This window comes from Cryptomeria japonica, unplaced genomic scaffold, assembly GCF_030272615.1.
Source record: "Cryptomeria japonica unplaced genomic scaffold, Sugi_1.0 HiC_scaffold_251, whole genome shotgun sequence".
NCBI lineage: Eukaryota > Viridiplantae > Streptophyta > Pinopsida > Cupressales > Cupressaceae > Cryptomeria > Cryptomeria japonica.
Window position 1 is genome coordinate 12,501 of NW_026729073.1, and position 16,050 is coordinate 28,550.

Below are 16,050 nucleotides of genomic sequence, written 5' to 3' on the forward strand. Positions count from 1 at the left end.
AAGGTGCGCACCTCGCTGCCCACCACGGTGCGCAACGCCGGTGGGCACCCGGGAGTGCTTCGAAGTGTGCTCCAAGGTGCTGCGTGCACGTTGTCGGAGCCCGGTTTGCCCCGGGTGCGCACCTCGCGTGCACCTTCGTCGGGGTGGGCACCTTGGCTGGGTTTGCCCCGGCTGCGCTCCGAAGCGGGGTTATTGGAGCGCCGCCTCTTTTTTTGTCGGAGCGTTTGGTGGGGTTTCTCGCATTGGCTCTTCCGAGGCCCGGTTGCCACCCTGGCGCGCACGAAGTCGGAAGTAGGGTTAATTGCCCGGGTGCGCACCTTTGCCAGGGTGGGCACCTTACCTGGGCTGCGCACCAGGGCGGGCTCAAGATGGCACGCGCGTTCCGTTTTTTTCACTATCTTTCAAAACGGAAATTTTAAAATCTCCTTTTTTTTTTGCCTTTTCTGGAAATTAGTGAAGGCAGCGCATCAAAGGTGCGCACCTCGCTGCCCACCTTGGTGTGCTCTGAGGTGCGCACCCGGGAGCGCTACGAAGTGTGCTCCAAGGTGCGGCGTGCACGTTGTCGGAGCCCGGTTTGCCCCGGGTGCGCACCTCGCCTGCACCTTGGCCGGGGTGGGCACCTTGGCTGGGTTTGCCCAGGGTGCGCTCCGAAGCGGGGTTACTGGAGCGCCCCCTCTTTTTTTGTCAGAGCGTTTGGTGGGGTTTCTCGCATTGGCTCTTCCCAGGCCCGGTTGTTGGGTGCGCTCCCACCCTGGCGCGCGCGAAGTTGGAAGTTGGGTTAATTGCCCGGGCGCGCACCTTCGCCAGGGTGGGCACCTTGGTGCGCACACCTTGGCTGGGCTGCGCACCAGGGCGGGCTCAAGATGGCACCAGCATTCCCTTTTTCTCACTATCTTTCAAAACGGAAATTTTAAAATCTCGTTTTTTTTTTGCCTTTTATGGAAATTAGTGAAGGCATCGCATCAAAGGTGCGCACCTCGCTGCCCACCTTGGTGTGCTCCGAGGTGCCCACCACGGTGCGCAACGCCGGTGCGAACCCGGGAGCGCCCCGATGTGTGCTCCAAGGTGCGGCGTGCACGAAGTCGGACCCCGGTTTGCCCCGGGTGCGCACCTCGCGTGCACCTTGGTGCGCACACCTTGGCTGGGTTGCGCGGCCTGGTGGGCACCATGGTGCGCACCAAGGAGCGCTCTGAAGTGTGCTCCAAGGTGCGGCGTGCACGAAGTCGGAGCCCGGTTTGCCCCGGGTACGCACCTCGCGTGCACCTTCGCCGGGGTGGGCACCTCGGCTGGGTTGCGCGCCCTGGTGCGCACCAAGGAGCGCTCCGAAGTGTGCTCCAAGGTGCGGCGTGCACGAAGTCGGAGCCCGGTTTGCCCCGGGTGCGCACCTTCGCCGCGGTGCGCACCATGGCGTGCACGAAGTCGGAGCCCGGTTTGCCCCGGGTGCGCACCTCGCGTGCACCTTCGGCGGGGTTGCGCGCCCTGGTGGGCACCATGGTGCGCACCAAGGAGCGCTCCGAAGTGTGCTCCAAGGTGCGGCGTGCACGAAGTCGGAGCCCGGTTTGCCCCGGGTGCGCACCTCGCGTGCACCTTCGGCGGGGTTGCGCGCCCTGGTGGGCACCATGGTGCGCACCAAGGAGCGCTCCGAAGTGTGCTCCAAGGTGCGGCGTGCACGAAGTCGGAGCCCGGTTTGCCCCGGGTGCGCACCTCGCGTGCACCTTCGCCGCGGTGGGCACCATGGCGTGCACGAAGTCGGAGCCCGGTTTGCCCCGGGTGCGCACCTCGCGTGCACCTTCGCCGGGGTGGGCACCTCGGCTGGGTTGCGCGCCCTGGTGCGCACCAAGGAGCGCTCCGAAGTGTGCTCCAAGGTGCGGCGTGCACGAAGTCGGAGCCCGGTTTGCCCCGGGTGCGCACCTCGCGTGCACCTTCGCCAGGGTGGGCACCTCGGTGTGCTCCGAGGTGCGAACCCGAGAGCGCTCCGAGGTGCCCACGAAGTCGAAAGTCGGGTTAATTGCATTGTTTTCCCCGGGTGCGCTCCGAGGTGCGCAACATCGGCGCGCACCAAGGAGGGCTCCGAAGTGTGCTCCAAGGTGCGCACGATGGCGTGCACCTCTGGTGCGCACGATTCGGAGCTCGGTTTGACCGGGGTGCGCACACCTTGGCTGGGTTGCGCACCTTTTGTGCGCTCCAAGGTGCGCACGAAGTCGGAGCTCGGTTTGCCCCGGGTGCGCACCTTCGCCAGGGTGCGCACCTTGATGCGCACGCCTTGGCTGGGCTGCGCACCTTGGTGGGCGCCATGGTGCGCACCTTTCGTGCGCTCCAAGGTGCGCACGAAGTCGGAGCTCGGTTTGCCCCGGGTGCGCACCTTGGTGGGCGCCATGGTGCACTCCGAGGTGCCCAAGATTGGTGCGCACCAAGGAGCGCTCCGAAGTGCGCTCCAAGGTGCGCGCGAAGTCGAAAGTTGGGTTAATTGTCCGGTTTGCCTCGGGTGCGCACCTTGCGTGCACCTTCGCCAGGGTGGGCGCCTTGGTGCGCACACCTTGGCTGGGCTGCGCACACCTTGGCACCCGCGTTTCCTTCATTTTAAATTTTTTTTTTTTACAATCTCTCAAGTGGGAAATTCTATAATCTCAACTTTTTTTGCCTTTTCAGGAAACTTTTGAATGGAGCGCATCATTGGTGCGCTCCGAAGTGTGCTCCAAAGCTCTCTCCAGCTGCGTGCACCTGCCCCGGCCGCGCACCCGGCCCCGCCCAGCTTCGCTCACCTGTCCCGGGCGTCTGGTGCGGAACCTTAGAGTAAGAAACATCACCGTGCACCTTGGCCAACGTGCGCGACTCGACCGAGCGCGCACTGGCCGAGGTGCACACCGATTTCACCTGGGTGCGCGCGCAGCACCTCGGGCGCACCGGGGTGCGCGCACAACGCCCGGGTTGCACCGTGGCCTGTGTGCTCGGGGCGCCTCGGGTGCGCGCTCGGTGTCGCCCCCGCGCGCGCGGTAGTGCGGGCAGCGCACCCCGGCCCGGCCCGGCCCCGACGAGAACGCAAACGGGCAAAAGGTTTATTCAAATAGCATTGCGACGCCCGGCGAAAAACTAAAAAAGGGTGCAACACCGGGACTTCCCGGGAGGTCACCCATCCCAGTACTACTCCGGCCCAAGCGCGCTTAACTGCGGAGTTCTGATGGGATCCGGTGCACTAACGCTGGTATGATCGCACCCGTTATGAGCTTGTCGCAGTGTGTACTTAGCAAACCGCGACCCACGTGCGAATCCACCCCGGCCACCCACCCCCGTCGAGGTGCACACCCTCCCTCGCGAAGTGCGCCCCGTTCGCCAAGTGTGAGCCCTGCCCGGGTGCGCGCACCTTGCTAGGGCGTCGGGTGTGCACCCGGCCCGGCCTACGTGCGTGCACCTGGAGGGGGCGTCGTGTGCGTGCAGTGTCCCGTCTGCAACGCGGTGCCCACACACCACCTCGGGCGCAACGACCTGCGCTCACATGTGGGCCGAGTGCACCTTGGTGCATGTTCGGGGCGCCTCGGGTGCACGCTCGATCTTGCCCCGGTGCACCAAGGCGCTCGGTTTGCCCCGGGTGCGCACTTGGTGCAAGGTGGGCACCCAAAATAGGGATCAAGCACCAAAACACAAGTTTCGGGATGCAAAATGGGACCCAAGGACCACAAATGCGTTCCAAGACCCATGATGGGTCCACGAGAACAAAAATGTGTTCCGAGACTTAATAAACAAATATTGGGTTTTAGGAGAAGAAACATGCTCTGATGCCCAAAACGAGAATCGACCCCGAAAAGGCCACAGGCCAAAAGTGGGATGCGAGACAAAAAAAAATGGGACCCGAGGACCAAAATTGGGTTCCCAGGTCGAAGACAGGGCAACCGGACAAGAAACGACCTCTAAGGCTCGAAATGAGTCCCGACGACTAAAACTTGACAAGAAGCACCCATCAGGCACCCAACTCGACACCCATGGGATGCCGACCCACCCGGGCTTCCACCTAGCACACCTTGGCACCCACCCACCCTCGCACCCAACCTCGCACCCAACTTAGCACCTTTGAACCCACATTGGCACTCACCCTGACCCTGGCACCTTGGAACCCACATTGGCACTCACCTTGACCCTGGCACCCACCTTTGCACTCACCTTGGGACCCACCCTGGCTCCCACCTCGGCACCCACCCAGACACCCACCTTGGTTCCTTGGCACCCACCTTGGATCCTTGGCACCCACCCCGACACCCACCTTGGCACGCAACTTGGCTACTTGCCACCCACCTTGGCTCCTTGACGCCCACCCCGACAACCACCCCGTGACCTACCCTGGCTAGGGTTGGTGCACACCCACCCTGGTGCCCACCTTGGCACCCACCCTATGACCCACCTTGGCACGCACCTTAGTACCCACCCCGTTACCCACCCTAGGACCCACCCCGTGACCCACCTTGGCCAGGGTGGGTGCACCCACCCTGGTGCCCACCTTGGCACCCACCCATCCTAGCACCCAGCCTGTGACCGGGCTTGGAACCCAACCTTGCACCCGCACCCGTCTTGGCCAGTGTGGGTGCGCACCCATCCTGGCACCCACGTTGTGACACACCCTTTAACCCACGCACCCTAGCACCCACGTTGGCACCCACCTTGGAACCCAACCTAGCAACTTGGCACCCACCCCGTGACCCACCTTGGCATCCACCATAGCAGTCGCCGACTTGGCACCCACCTCGGCACCCACCTTGACACTTGTGGACCCACCTTGCCACTCACCCTAGCATCGACCCATCCTAGCACCCACCCTGGCACCTTTGCACCCTAGCACTCACCCATCCTAGCACCTAACCTGTGACCCACCTTGACACTCACCCTCGCACCCACCTTGGAACCCAACCTAGCACCCACCCACCCTGACACCAACCCTAGCACCTACCCACCCTTGCACCCACCCTGTGACCCATCTTGGCACCCACCCATCCTACCACTCAACCTATCACCCACCTTCTCACCCACCTTGGCATCCACCTTAGCACCCACCCACACTGGCACCTTGGCACCCACCTCGGGCAAGGTGGGTGCACACCCACCCTGGCACCCAATTTAGAACCCACCGAGCATGTTACCCACCTTGGCACCCACATTGCAGCCCACCCTAGTACCCACCCTATGACCCACATTGGCATCCACACCCTAGCACCCAGGCACCTCGACACCCGCCTTGACACCCACCCTAGCACTGAACCTGTGACCCACCTTGGAACTCACCCTAGAACCCACCCACCCTGTGAACCACCTTGGCATCCACCTTAGCACCCACCCACCTTGGCACCCACTCTAGCACTCACCCATCCTAACACCCAACTTGTTACCCACCTTGGCACCCGCCCTCGCGTCCACCTTGAAACCCACCCTAGCACCCACCCACGCAGGAGCCCACCTTGGCACCCAACCTAACACCCACGCATCCTGGCACCCAACTTGTGACCCACCTTGGAACCCACCCTAGTACCCACCTTTGAACCCACTATATCACCAACCCACCTTGGCACCCACCCTATGACCCTCTTTGGAATCCACCCTAGCACGCACCCACCCTGGCACCCACCATGGAGCGCACCCTAGCACCCACCCACCTCGGCACGCACCTCAACACCCACCTTGGTGTGCGCACTGCGCCAACCTCTCAAAGACCCTATGTGGTGCGCTCCAAAGTGTACACCTTTGGTGCGCTCCAAGGTGCGCACCTTTGGTGCACACCGAGGTGCACACCAAAGTGTGCACCGAGGTGAGCACCAAAGTGCACTCCAGGGTGCACACCAAGGCGTGCACCTTTGGTGCGGTCAATGCAAACGAATTCGGAAGTTGGGGTCGATGTCCTAATCGCTGCTGCAGACTACACGTATGAGAATCGGACAAATAGCTTTATATAGGGGAGGTGTTGCGTTTGATGGGTCGACTCCCCTGGTTGTGTGCACTGCACCAACTTCAAAGACCCTGTCTTGTTTAAGAAGTCAAAAGTTGGGGTGGATGTCCTAATCATTGCTGCAGTCTACGCATGTATGAGAATCAGACAAATAGCTTATATAGGGGAGGTGTTGCATTCGGTGGGTTGACTCCCCTGGTTGTGCGCACTGCGCCAACCTCAAAGACCCCGCATAGCAGAAGAAGTCGGAAGTCGGATTTTGGTGAGCACCAAGGCGTGCACCTTTGGTGCGGTCAACGCAGACGAATTCAGAAGTTGGGGTGGATGTCCTAATCGTTGTTGCAGGCTACACATGTATGAGAATCAGACAAATAGCTTATATAGGGGAGGTGTTGGGTTTGATGGGTCAACTCCCTTGGTTGTGCGCATTACGCCAACCTCAAAGACCTTGTTTTCGTTAAGAAGTCAAAAGTTGGGGTCAATGTCCTAATGGCTCCTGCAGGCTACACATGTATGAGAATCGGACAAATAGCTTATATAGGGGAGGTGTTGGGTTTGATGGGTCGACTCCCCTGGTTGTGCGCATTACGTCAACCTCAAAGACCTTGTTTTCGTTAAGAAGTCAAAAGTTGGGGTCGATGTCCTAATTGCTCCTGTAGACTACACATGTATGAGAATCAGACAAATAGCTTATATAGGGGAGGTGTTGGGTTTGATGGGTTGACTCCCCTAGTTGTTCGCATTACACCAACCTCAAAGACCTTGTTTTCGTTTAGAAGCCGAAAGTTGGGGTCGATGTCCTAATTGCTCCTGCAGGCTACGCATGTATGAGAATCAGACAAATAGCTTATATAGGGGAGGTGTTGGGTTTGATGGGTCGACTCCCCTGGTTGTGCGCATTGCGCCAACCTCAAAGACCCTGCATTGCGGATGAAGTCGAAAGTCAGAGTTTGGTGTGCTACAAGGTGTGGTCGAAGGTGCTCACCTAGGTGTGCACCTTTGGAGCACAGGAAAAGTGCCCTCCAAAAGTGCGCACCTTTGGAGTGCACAAAAGTGCCCTCCAAAAGTGCGCACCTTTGGAGCGCAGAAAAGTGCCCTCCAAAAAGTGCCCTCCAAAAGTGCGCACCTTTGGAGCGCAGAAAAGTGCCCTCCAAAAAGTGCCCTCCAAAAGTGCGCACCTTTGGAGCGCAGAAAAGTGCCCTCCAAAAAGTGCCCTCCAAAAGTGCGCACCTTTGGAGCGCAGAAAAGTGCCCTCCAAAAAGTGCCCTCCAAAAGTGCGCACCTTTGGAGCGCAGAAAAGTGCCCTCCAAAAAGTGCCCTCCAAAAGTGCGCACCTTTGGAGCGCAGAAAAGTGCCCTCCAAAAAGTGCCCTCCAAAAGTGCGCACCTTTGGAGCGCAGAAAAGTGCCCTCCAAAAAGTGCCCTCCAAAAGTGCGCACCTTTGGAGCGCAGAAAAGTGCCCTCCAAAAAGTGCCCTCCAAAAGTGCGCACCTTTGGAGCGCAGAAAAGTGCCCTCCAAAAAGTGCCCTCCAAAAGTGCGCACCTTTGGAGCGCAGAAAAGTGCCCTCCAAAAAGTGCCCTCCAAAAGTGCGCACCTTTGGAGCGCAGAAAAGTGCCCTCCAAAAAGTGCCCTCCAAAAGTGCGCACCTTTGGAGCGCAGAAAAGTGCCCTCCAAAAGTGCGCACCTTTGGAGCGCACAAAAGTGCCCTCCAAAAGTGCGCACTTTTGGTGCGCACCAAGGCGCTGGTTCGGTCGTTGCAGGCGAGTTCGGAAGTTGGGGTCGATGTCCTGAGCGGAGGTGCAAACTACACAGGTGTCGGAATCGGACAAATAGCTTATATAGGGGAGGTGTATGCTTCGATGGGTCGACTCCCCAGGTTGAGCGCACCGCGCCAACCTCAAAGACCCTACGGTATGGATGAAGTCGGAAGTTGGGTCCGATGACCGATTCGATTAGTAGGTATGCTCATGAGGTCGGAATTTGGGTCCGATGACCTGCCATGTGCAGGAAGGCGAATGTTGACACTGTGCGTTGCAAGGTGCACACCAAGGCGCTGGTGCGGTCTTTTTAGTCGAGTTCGGAAGTTGGGGTCGATGTCCTGATCGGAGGTGCAAGCTACACAGGTGTGGGAATCGGACAAATAGCTTATATAGGGGAGGTGTATGCTTCGTTGGGTCGACTCCCCGGGTTGAGCGCACCGCGCCAACCTCAAAGACCCTACGGTATGGATGAAGTCGGAAGTTGGGTCCGATGACCGATTCGATATGTAGGCATACTCGCGAGGTCGGAATTTGGGTCCGATGACCTGCCACGTGCAGGAAGGCGAATGTTGGCACTGTGCGTTGCAAGGTGCGCACCAAGGCGCTGGTTCGGTCGTTGGAGGCGAGTTCGGAAGTTGGGGTCGATGTCTTGATCGGAGGTGCAAACTACACAGGTGTGGGAATCGGACAAATAGCTTATATAGGGGAGGTGTATGCTTCGTTGGGTCGACTCCCCGGGTTGAGCGCACCGCGCCAACCTCAAAGACCCTACGGTATGGATGAAGTCGGAAGTTGGGTCCGATGACCGATTCGATATGTAGGCATACTCGCGAGGTCGGAATTTGGGTCCGATGACCTGCCATGTGCAGGAAGGCGAATGTTGGGACTGTGCGTCGCAAGGTGCGCACCAAGGCGCTGGTGCCGTCGTTGCAGTCGAGTTCGGAAGTTGGGGTCGATGTCCTGGTCAGAGGTGCAAACTACACAGGTGTGGGAATCGGACAAATAGCTTATATAGGGGATGTCACGGGCTTTGGGAGTTAAGCCTGTGCGGCACCGACAAGTCCCGACCCGACTCGGATCCGTTCAAGGTCAGAGACCTTCGGCCTACGCCTCGTCCCTTCCAATATTGCGCTAAAGCGGAATGCACAATGTAAATGCAGATCGACTTGCTCCCAGAATGCATAAAAGGATACGATGCAATGCGGAATAAAATAGACAACACAACATTCAAAGGTGGGGCGAGGTGCCCATATCCTTTATTATTATCCTCAAAGATTACAATGCTGGATAGAACTCGGTATTGAGAAATACCGGTCGCCCCCAAATGGATTGCCCAGCCAGCCAATCTGACTCGGACAAGTTACAAAGAGTCCCTTCGACTCAGGCTGGGATCGGCTCGCTCGAGAGGAGAACCAGTTAGCTCCTCGAGGTGCCAGATCGCCAAGTCACAAGACCCCAATGCTCGCCTGAGCAATAAAGTCCCTCGCTGCAATACTCGCACTCAGACTTGCGACGCCGAAGACTCGCATCTGTCTGCTCGTCTGCTCGCTGCCGAATGCTTGATCGCTGATGATCCTGATTCTGAATCTGCCTCTGCTTTTCTTCCCCTTCCAAGAATGAGCATCCCGCTCATCTTATATACTGGAGGGTTGGACCCAAATAAAAGAGCCGTTGGGCGGATAGGGCCGGCCCAAAAGGAATCCCGCCAATGGAAAATTAGCGCCCATATAGGTCCGGACTCATATGAGTTAAGTCCGCGCTAAGAAGAACATCGGCCAAGTCCCATGTCGGCCCCCGCCAAAGAAATAAAACATATCGGCCCCGCCGATGAAATGAATTAAGTCGGCTGTGTGAAACACCAATTCCATGTCGGCTATGCAAAAGAAAGAGTTCCGATGCAAAATGGAACCCCACTAAGGCTGGACCCGATCCAAAAACTGTGCAAGTATTCTGCCCAATGCAGACCCGTTACATCCTCCCCCACTAAACTAGTGGCGGCGCCCTCGACGCCAGCACCCCTGCACAAAGCACTGGGAGGCATTGACCCAGAAATCTACTCCTGTCTGGGCGGGTTCCTCCTGGAGAGGAACTCCATGATTATCTCCTCGTCTCGCCATAACGACTCACTGCGCTCCCAGGAAGCGGAGTCGCGTCCCTGTCCTTCGAACATCACCAAGAACTCACGGATGCCGTTCTTGCCTCCTCCTCGTGTTCGCATTGCAAGGACCTGGCTGACTCTGCGGTCCGGATTGTCCAACACATTCGCCGGGCCTCTGTTCGGAATATTTCTTATCAGATCTTCGTCATCTGGACCAAAGACTTCGCCGGGTAGACGAAGCAATCTGTCCCAAAGTGGTTCATACGGCCTTGTCTCATGTTCCTCCCAGGTCCAGTGATCCACGGCCTCAGAACAACTCGCCATGATTTCCAAGGATTTCCGAGTACTCTCTTCGTCGGATAGATTGGTGCTACCTCCGATCGACATCAAGTCGCCATAACGGATTATTCCCTGTCGATCCCAAGTGGTGAAGATATCATCTTCACAAAGAGCCTCATTGAACCCAATGAAGTCTGGAAAGGTATCAATGTGTAACTGAACAGGTCCCCCTTCTTGTCTCCTGAAAGTGAGGGATGCTGAAGTGAAACTTCCTGCCTGTGCCTGTTCAGGAGAAGTGACATCGCCCTGCGATCCACCTCCTCTAGCCATGACATCCCGGGTAGGTCGGGATTCTTCTTCATCATTCGCATGCTGGTTTATCAAACGTAAGGTGCCCAATCTCTTCTTGGTGCTCACCTCGGGAATGTCTTGATTCATGACTTCCCTAGCTGCGACGATCTTAACATCGTCCAAGCAGGCCAACCCCTGCGGCTCTGCTCCTACCGGCTTGCAAACAAACTTGTGTGCCAACAATTCCGCCAACTGATCTAGTTTGGCGCTGAAAGGATCTGCCTTGGCTTCTGGCTGTTCCATCCAGACCCAACGTTGCAAAGCTTCCGAACAACTTGCCACGAGCTCGGATGCACGGGGGTAGTCTTCCGATCGAAATTCTCCTCCAGAACCGAGAACTAGCAAATCTCTCAAGGAGATGACTCCGCTGTTCTCCCATCTATCCAAGATGTCTACCTCCGAGTAGATGTCTGGCAACTCGGCGGACCCTGTCAAGATCTCGAAATCCACATAAAGTCGGGCTGAGCCTCCTCTCAGTCGTCGGAACAAAAGACTGGTGGTTCGAGTGTTGGTAAGGAAGTCGTTCCCCAACGGTTCCTTTGGCTGCTTTGTTTTGTCCCGCCTAATCCTTTCGAACTCATACAGGCCAAGCAAGACATCCTTCGATGTCGTCTCGCCCCGGTTCGGTACAGTAAGAGCTGATCTCTCTATCAAAACTCTTTTCAGCAACTCAAATGCTGTCTGCTGCTTATCGCCCCATTTCCATCCGCGGTCCTTCTTCAACAGATCCGTCAAGGGGCTCGCAATCCGGGAATAGCCTGCTACAAACTTGCGATAGTAGTTAGCTAAACCAAGGAACTGTCTCACCTCATGCACATTGCGAAGCGGCTCCCAGTCTCGGATTGCCTGAAGCTTCTCCGGGTCTGGTCGGATCTGGCCATGACCAAGAATATGGCCCAGAAACGGCACTTCCTCCTGCGCAAAAGCACACTTTTCCTTCTTTGCGAACAGCTGATGTTCTCTCAACAAAGCAAACACCTCCTGAAGGTGCCGCTTGTGTTCCTCCATGTCTCGACTGTATACCAAAATGTCATCCAGATACACAACAACGCACTTGTCCAATAATGAGCGAAACACATCGTTCATCAAGGTGCTGAAGGTTGCAGGAGCGTTAGTGAGACCAAAAGGCATAACCAAGAATTCATAGCTACCATACCTCGTCGTGATCGCGGTCTTCTCCTCATCACCTGGCGCGATCCTGATCTGATAGTAACCCTGCCTCAGGTCCAACTTGGTGAACACTCTTGCGTCGACCAGTCGATCAAAGCTATCCGCTATGAGAGGTAACGGATACTTGTTCTTGATGGTGAGCTTGTTCAAAGCTCGATAGTCCACACACATCCCAAGGCTTCCATCCTTCTTGCGCTGGAACAATACTGGAGCAGCATAAGGTGATCTGGAGGGACGCAAGTATCCTGCCTCAGCGAGCTCTGCCAACTGCTTCCTCAACTCTTCCATCTCTGGTGCGGAGAGTCGATAAGGAGCCTTCGCTGGTGGTCTTGCCCCTGACTCCAGTTCGATCCTGTGATCAACGTGCCTCCTCGGTGGTAACACAGCTGGGAGCTGGTCTGGCATAACATCCGCAAACTCGGACAACACATCCTGGATCGCCGAGGTGTTAGAGGGTCCTGACGACTCTCCTTCATCCCAATCTCCAATCAGTGCGGCCAAAAACAACTCCTCCCGCCTTCCCTTGCCAACCTGCTTAGCACTGAGCGCATTCAACAGGAGATCCTGTTCCACGCTCTTCATCATCGGAACCATACTTGGTCTGCTCGGATCCAATATCAGCAAACAGCTCAAGTGTGGCACCACAGCTGCTGATGCCGACCTCAAGAACTCCTGCCCGAGTATGAGATCGAACTCATTCATTCCAATGGCGATCAAATCAAGCACACCCTGCCACGACCCAACTCGGATGACTTCCTTATGGATCTCACCGCTCACCTGCTGCGCGGGTGCGGTCACCGCCTTGAACTGATTTGTAGTGGGCTTGATCTTGAGTCCAAGCTTCTTCGCTCGGGATGCGGAGATGTAGTTGTGGGTGGCACCTGAATCCACCATAGCTAGCACCTTCTTGTTGCCAAAGAAAGTCTCCACAAAACACAACTCGTGCTTATCGGCCACTTCGGTAGAATGTTGCACTGCATTCAGGAGTTGCAAGGTGCTCATTGCGGGCAACTTCTTCTCCTCGAACAACAGCGCGTTGATCCTACTCCGATCTGGACAGCTCCGTGCCCAGTGATCATCTTTGCCACAGATGAAACACCCTGGATCACGATCCTTCTTCTTCTCAGTCTGTGTGTGATCTTTCTTCTTCGGGTTGCCTTCTCCATTCGACTTCTTCGGTTTCTTCTTCCTGGGCTCGCCGTTAGGATCAGAAGGAGGTCCGCCTCCCTTCTTCTCTTTCCGGCGGAAGTTCTTCTTGTAGTCTGTTCGAGCTCCACCAAAGCCCCTAGCTGCATCGCCCTTATAATCGAGCAGCCCATCCGCAACTGTGATCGCCTCGGCCAAAGTCTGAACTTTCTGTCTCCTCAGCTCATCCTTCGCCCAGGGTTGCAGACCCTTAGTGAAGAGGAATAACTTCTCGAAGTCGCTCAACTTGGTGCATTCCAAATCCAACACCTGAAATGCCTTGACATACTCTCGAATAGTGCCAGTATGCTTGAGTTCATCGAACCTGGATCGGATGATCCAATCCGAATTCCCAGGTCGGAATTGATCATGAAGCGCTGCCTTCAAGTCAGCCCAGGACTTGATCGGTTTCACCGTCTTCCCAGCGCGTTCATCTGCCTGATGCGTTCGCCACCACAGCTTCGCACTGCCGGTAAGGTATGTTGCAATATCCTTGACCTGTGCCTCATCAGACGTCTTCGGTGCACACGACAGGTACTCCTCAACATCCCAGAAGAAATTATCAAGTGCCTTGTCATCGCGCTCACCGTCATAAGTTCCAACTCGAGTTGCCTTAGAACCATGCGTTCCTCCCTGCAACAACGAATGGAAGATCTGTTGCCCCTCTTTGAGGAAGCGGATCTCTTCCCTCAAAGACTCTATCTGTTCCGCCAGCTTCGACCACTCTGCCGTCATGCGCTCCTCGAGGTCGGACTGTTCCAAGTCCTCGAGTCGATTTTCATGGTCTTGGAGCCAATCGCGGTGCTTCGGATCTTTCCCCTTCGAAGACACCTTCGCAGCCTTACTCTCAGGTTGCACGACCTCCACTTCATGCTGACTATCTGTATCTGCCATCTTTCGATCTGCACAGCCCCGGATCTGATCCGAAGCTCTGATACCAACTGTCACGGGCTTTGGGAGTTAAGCCTGTGCGGCACCGACAAGTCCCGACCCGACTCGGATCCGTTCAAGGTCAGAGACCTTCGGCCTACGCCTCGTCCCTTCCAATATTGCGCTAAAGCGGAATGCACAATGTAAATGCAGATCGACTTGCTCCCAGAATGCATAAAAGGATACGATGCAATGCGGAATAAAATAGACAACACAACATTCAAAGGTGGGGCGAGGTGCCCATATCCTTTATTATTATCCTCAAAGATTACAATGCTGGATAGAACTCGGTATTGAGAAATACCGGTCGCCCCCAAATGGATTGCCCAGCCAGCCAATCTGACTCGGACAAGTTACAAAGAGTCCCTTCGACTCAGGCTGGGATCGGCTCGCTCGAGAGGAGAACCAGTTAGCTCCTCGAGGTGCCAGATCGCCAAGTCACAAGACCCCAATGCTCGCCTGAGCAATAAAGTCCCTCGCTGCAATACTCGCACTCAGACTTGCGACGCCGAAGACTCGCATCTGTCTGCTCGTCTGCTCGCTGCCGAATGCTTGATCGCTGATGATCCTGATTCTGAATCTGCCTCTGCTTTTCTTCCCCTTCCAAGAATGAGCATCCCGCTCATCTTATATACTGGAGGGTTGGACCCAAATAAAAGAGCCGTTGGGCGGATAGGGCCGGCCCAAAAGGAATCCCGCCAATGGAAAATTAGCGCCCATATAGGTCCGGACTCATATGAGTTAAGTCCGCGCTAAGAAGAACATCGGCCAAGTCCCATGTCGGCCCCCGCCAAAGAAATAAAACATATCGGCCCCGCCGATGAAATGAATTAAGTCGGCTGTGTGAAACACCAATTCCATGTCGGCTATGCAAAAGAAAGAGTTCCGATGCAAAATGGAACCCCACTAAGGCTGGACCCGATCCAAAAACTGTGCAAGTATTCTGCCCAATGCAGACCCGTTACAGGGGAGGTGTATGCTTCGATGGGTCGACTCCCTGGGTTGAGCGCACCGCGCCAACCTCAAAGACCCTACAGTATGGATGAAGTCGGAAGTTGGGTCCGATGACCGATTCGATACGTAGGCATATTGGCGAGGTCTGAATTTGTGTCCGATGACCTGCCATGCGCAGGAAGGCGGAATTTGGGTCCGATGACCGAGTTGATGGCGTGCCATGCGCAGAAAGGCGGAATTTGGGTCCGATGACCGAGTTGATGTTGATGGCCCGCCATGCACAGGAAGGCGGAATTTGGGTCCGATGACCGATTTGAAGGCGTGCCATACGCAAAAAGGCGGAGTTTGGGTCCGATGACCGAGTTGATATTGATGGCCCGCCATGCGCAGGAAGGCGGAATTTGGGTCCGATGACCTGACATACGCATGGAGTCCGACTCGGGGGCCGATGTTCGATTCGATGACTTGCATTGTGGGTAAAGTCGGAAGTTGTGGTCTTTGACCCGATTCGATGACCAGACTTCGGCTGCTTGAGAATCGGACAAATAACTTATATAGGGGAGGTAGTGTTCTCGAGCATCCTCCCCCCGTGCCCGTTTATGTCGATTGATGCTGGTGCTCGACTGGTTGGAGCGCTCGGATGCAAAAATCTTGCACCAGGATTTATCGATTGTGATGGACACGGCAAGTCTCCTGATTGCTATGCAGGAGCTCATCGTGAATCTCTATGCGGCCTTGGTATGGACTCGACCTGCGGAATGGTTCGGCAATGGTAGTCGCTCCAACACGTCCTTGCAATGGCCACAGAGGTGATTCGACTAGAGCTCCAGTCTAGCTTTTGGGTTGCTTGGCGGACTGGTATAGCCGCGATCGAGTTCCGGCCATGAACGTTTTAGATAGCTCTTGGGCTTTCTGGGACGGAAGTCGGAAGTTTGGGCTGTTGTCCGATTTGATGACCATTCTTCGGATGTGTGAGAATCGGACAAATAACTTATATAGGGGACTGTGTTGTCTCACGCAGCCCCCTCCGTGCCCCTCTATCTCGACCGATGTTGGTGCTTGAAAGGGTTGGGATCGCTCGGATTTATAAACGTGCACCACCATTTGTCGAGTGTGAGGGACGCGGCAGGTCTCCTAAATGCTATGCGGGCGCTCTCTGAGAATCTCTATCCGGCCTCGACACAGACTAGTCTTGCTGAATGGTTTGGCACTGGTAGTCGATCCAACACGTCGTTGTTGTGGCCGCCTAGGCGATTCGATTCGAGCCCCCGTCTAGCTTTTGGGTTGCTTGGCGGATTTTGCCCTATCCGCAAGTGAGCTCGGTCCCTAAACGTTCGAGAAACCCGATTGCTATGCGCCGACTCTCTTTCTTGCGAGCCTCCATCTAGCTTTTGGGT

The 16,050-nt window shown here is 56.2% G+C and overlaps 1 non-coding gene across 1 annotated transcript; it reads right to left on the minus strand.

The window, feature by feature from the left end:
- Positions 1–3,097: 3,097 nt before the first annotated feature.
- LOC131869536 (5S ribosomal RNA) lies at positions 3,098–3,216 on the minus strand. Its single transcript, XR_009367918.1, has one exon. It is a non-coding gene; the product is annotated as a 5S ribosomal RNA (ribosomal RNA).
- Between the last annotated feature and the right edge of the window lie 12,834 nt (positions 3,217–16,050).